Consider the following 5,121-nt stretch of genomic DNA (forward strand, 5'->3'; position numbering starts at 1 on the left):
CCTATCTCAGATGTATTGACCAAGTACATTCCAGTCTCATATTTCTGCAGACAGCAGAGTCAGACTGTTTCTGAAACTGCTTTGTATATCCATCTCCCTGTGGCATCTCTTTATTATTTGTCTGCAATTTTTCTGCTGGTTTTTATTAAGAGATAGATATCTCATCCCACTGTGAATCTAAATCTTTTCCTTCTGTCACTTCTGCACACACACAGCATTTTAGAATGGGAGCCAGCATATATTCTGGAAATGCTAAGAAGGAAATAAAGTCTTTTCTCTTGCTTCAGCTTGAACTTTTTTCTTTCCGATTAGTTGCCAGAGTGTCTCTGAGGCATTTTCTCTTGATGGCAAAAATCTTTCTCCCTCCAGTATGTTTGGGCCTGAAAGTGCCTCTGTGATGAGAGCCTGGCACCATCTTAACTGTGTGTACTTTGGGAACACCAGTAATTTTGGGGAAAGGAAAATAATGGAGATTTGTGTATATGAATTCTGTGTGTGTGTGTGTGTATGTGTGAGAGAGAGAAAGATAGAGATAAATTAGGAGAAAGTCAGGAGGATGAGGACAAAAAGACGAAAAGACAGAAAAAGGAAATTCTTTGAGACAGAAATCATTGTGAAGCAGGTGCAGGGGTTGCAGAGACAATCACACTAGGACAGTGTTTGTAGACTCAGTAGCTAAAAGGAGGCACGGCCATTTAGGGAAATCTTTTCAGACAGATAGGAAGGCCCCAGAGAAACATAGGAATAGGCAAGAATCCAGCTAGTCCTTTTCTGGGCCGTGTTCCAGAAAGAGACTAATTCAGGTCCTTGTGACAGTGGGTTTATTGAGTCAAGAGCAAACTTTGTCAGGACTGGGTTTTAGGTAAGTAGCTAGATACCTGGCATGTAGTTTTAAAGTGTGATAGGAAAGACGGATTACTTGGGAATTGATCCTTAAAGGTACTTGTTTCCACAGTACTAGAGAAATTGAGTGCTTGGATTTGGGTGATAAGCAAGCAGTGACAAGGGTAGAATTGGAAATAGGGTAGAATAGAAGCCTGATTAATATGCGAAAGGGTGTCACTGCAGTCTGGAAGTGACTCTGTATCTATAAACTCCTAGTGATACCAGAGGAATTGAAAAGACAAGGCAATTGTCCTGATATCCTACTTGACTTTTTGGTAAAAGAAGAAAGCTTGTTACTGCCGAACTCCTGGGAGGCATGTATTTTGGGGCACACAGAACCCATTGAATCATGCTATTTTTCTCTTCTCACCCCCATTCCAGAAACATCATTTTCAGCCCTATTTCTTGTACATTTGCCATGAAATTTCTTTAAACTCTTTTCTTTTACTTGCTTTTTAAGATACCCAACCTCTAATCTTTGGAACGTTTTTCTTTAACTCACTATGCCTCTGAAGCTTTAAAAGCAATTATCTATTAGATATTATGATTCATTTAACTTCAATTCAACCACAATTTATTGAGCACCCATGAACCAGATGTTGTGCTTAAGTGTAGGAGTAGAGGGATGAGAAAGGTGGCTCTATTTCTTTAGACCTTAATACACAAGCAGTTTAGCGGGGATGGACTCATGTTAAATAAGCAGATACTACTTGGTACGCTATGTGCTCCAGTGGAGGTCGAATATAATGCATAGTTCTACCTGGGGATGACTGGAATGTTAAACAAGGGAGGTTACACTTGTGTTGAATTTTTGCCTCCTAGCATGCCTTATAATTTTTGATTGAAATGAGGGCTTCAAATCTGTTCTAACTGGTTTATTCATGGCTGACACAGCGAAACTGTAACAGACCTTAATTTATAAAATTTGGGTGATCAGGAACAATAACCAGAACAGGAAAAATGATAGGTCAAAGCCCTGGAATGCGAGATTTGGAAGAGGCATAGTGAGCCCTTTCAGGAGCCTGATGTGTGAGATTGGATTATTGGCAGGACCTCGGAGAGTGACACACAATCAAAGTGGTGCGGTCAGCCGCCATCTTTGAGAGGGGCACTGCTGTTTTGACTCTGTTCAAAATGTGACAGACAAGAGCTTTGGTTGCTATGCAATGTGTTTGCTGCCCTTGATTTCTAAGAGAGAGATTAAGCTTCCAGCAGGGCTTTGACCGGTAATTTTTCTTGTTCCGGTTATCGTTCTGGTTCACTCAAATTTTGAAAATTCTGGTCTATTCTGGTTTCGCTTCCTCGGCCATGACTGAACCAGGAAGAACTGGTTTGAAGCCCTGGTTGAAAGCCAGGTATGACGTATCAACTAAGAGGAACTGAGGTTCTTTCAGTTGTAATCCCTCATAAAGGGCTGCTGATGTTGATGTTGTGATAAGGGGTTGGGGCAGGGGAAGCATTCTATAGTCTTATGATTAGGTCTCAGTCTTTTACTGAGCATGTGTCCCTGGAATGGTACCTTTGCAAGTGCTTCTCAGCTTTTCTTCCTCACCCTCTAGGTGAAACAGGGAGACTAGAGGAGGCTGGAGTTGGGTGTTTCCTTTTTCCCCGCTTCCAATGCTGGGGAGGTGGGGCAGTGCATTTGTGTGTCTCCCTTTCCCCACATCAAAGACTAGGAGGTGGCTGGAGTTTGATAATTCTTTTCCCTCACTTGGAAGGTCAGAAGGAGCTGGAGCCAGATATTTCCCTTCCTCCAAGGTGATTAAACCAGCTGCCATATAGTCGACTCCAATTCATGGCAACCCTATGTGTATCAGAGTAGAGCTGTGCTCCACAGGGTTTTTCAATGGCTTATATTTCAGAAGTAGATTGCTAGGACTTTCTTCCAGGGTACCTCTGGGTGGACTTGAACTGCCAACCTTTCAGTTAGCAGCTGAGTGCATTAACTGTTTGCACCACCCAGGGACTCCTCAAGTTGGTTAGGCTTTGATAAAACCCATGTTGGCTGGGTTCTAGTAAAGTAGTTCCCCTTGAGGGCAGGCCATTGCCAAGGAGAAAAGAGCACTGTTTCAAAACGGCTACTTTTTCCCCTTCTGGAAGTGGGATTTTTCTCTGACTTCACAGTGAGAAACTGGTGGGATTCCTGGAGGTGAAACTCAGGAAAGGCTGGGGGTCCAGCAGCTTTTCTCTCTCCAGCGAGTCCATGCTCAGTCTCCAGCAATTAGCCAATTACCCTTTACTGTATTCCTACCGCCAGCTGGGTCTGGCAGCAGTAGCAACAGCAACAGCAGCAGTTCCTATTCCTGGTAAGTGGTGATTCTTCGTATCAGCTGTGTGTGTCTCCAGTTTTCAAGGTGGTGGTTTGCTCTGTGAACTCAGTTCTCTGATAGATCTAAGAAGAGTTGTTGATTTTCAGTTTACAGATTTTTCTTGTTGTGAAGATGGGAGGGACGACTTCTAAGCTCTTTACATTCTGGACTGGAAACTAGAGTTTGAATTGAATTTTGAAAGATGACTAGGAGCTTGGTAAGTGGCTGGAGGTGGAGGTAAAGATAAGGGGATGGGGGCAGGGCAGGGGAAGGCTACTCGGAGCAAAGAGAATACCAGGTGTGAAGGCATGGAGTGAGAGAACAGCGTGGTGCATTTCAGACATGGGAAGAAGAGTATGGTTGAAACACACAGGGCAGGTTAGGGAAGTGGTGAGGGGTAAACATGAAAAGGTGGGAGAAGCCAGTTCCTGGAGGGTTGGTATGCTGGACAAGGTAGTATAGACTTTATCCTACAGGTAAAACTGTTGCCATCAAGTCAATTCCAACTAATGGCAACCTCATGTGTGTCAGAGTAGAACTGTGCTCCATAGGGTTTTCAATGGCTGACTTATTGGAAGTAGGTCACCAGGCCTTTCTTCTGTGGCACTTCTGTGTGGGTTCAAACTGCCAATCTTTCAGTTAGTAACTGAGTGCAAACCATTTGTGTCACCAAGGGATCTTATCCTTCAGGTAACAGGAAGCTATTAAAGGATTGAGGCAAGAAGTATTATAACGAGGCGTTTGTTTAAAGAGAAGTTGCGAATAGTGGTGCTGACACAAAGGTTAGAGAGAGGAAGGAGACAATAAGTTATTGCAATTGTTGGTGTGAGAAGGGAAGGAGGGCTTGATTAGATGGAGTAAAAATGTTAGATTCAAGATATACTTAATAGGTAAAAACAATGGGGTTTAGTAACTGGTTGGTACTGAGGGTAAGGAAGAGAGGAGACTATGATTCAAGAGGAGTAAAATGTGTTTTGGGGGAAGATGACGAATTCAGCTTTAAACATGTGCTTGAGAGCTCACAGGTACCTTGAAGGAGTCGACTAGAAGCCAGCCCCATGTGCTATCAGGCTAGACTATTGAAGTAGATGAGATCATACGGGCGTTATAAAGAGGGAGAAGAATGCTGGCAAACACCAACAGTTGAAAAACAGGTAAAGGAAGAGGAGAGATCAGCAAAGGACAAGATAAAGCATTACCAGACAGATAGGAGAACCTCTTAACAGTGCAAAATGCCTCTAATCCCATGGATTGAGTTGATAGAATTGGTTATGTCTGCAAATAGATGGATGACTGTTCCTATGAGGGGATGCACAAACGTAGAGCATCTGCCAATGGTGATGCTCAGAAGAATATTCCTAAATGAATGCTTGTCCTAAAACTGAGTGTGTGCAAAGACCCTTTAGTAGATGTGATGAGTTGGCAAATTTACAATGTAAGGAGCCCATTTTCCAAGATGTAGAGGAGGAAGTGGGAAAAACTTAGAAATATAGAAATATAAAGGGGAATTTCTTTGAGCAATTCATTTGGAAAATATACTATTTCTCTCACTTTTATTGTATTACCTTAAATATCCTTTTCCCTAAAAGTTCAGTTCTAGAAGAGATTGATGAAACATCAGATACAATTGTACCTAATGTTTTTATTTTTCTTTCCTTTAAAATATATGTTGGATATCTTTCCATATCAGTACACAAAGAGCTTCCTTATTCATTTTTTTTATAGCAGTGCAATATTTCACTGAATATGATAACAGCCCCTTTTGGATGGAAATTTAGGTAATTTCTAATCCTTTCTATTACAAACAGTGCTGCAGTGAATAGCAATGTACATATGCCATGTTTTTTTTTTTTTTACTTTTTTTTATTGTACTTCAGGTGAAGGCTTACAGAACAAATAGTTTCTCATGAAACAGTAGTACACATGT

Source organism: Trichechus manatus, unplaced genomic scaffold, assembly GCF_000243295.1.
Source record: "Trichechus manatus latirostris isolate Lorelei unplaced genomic scaffold, TriManLat1.0 scaffold00044, whole genome shotgun sequence".
Lineage (NCBI taxonomy): Eukaryota > Metazoa > Chordata > Mammalia > Sirenia > Trichechidae > Trichechus > Trichechus manatus.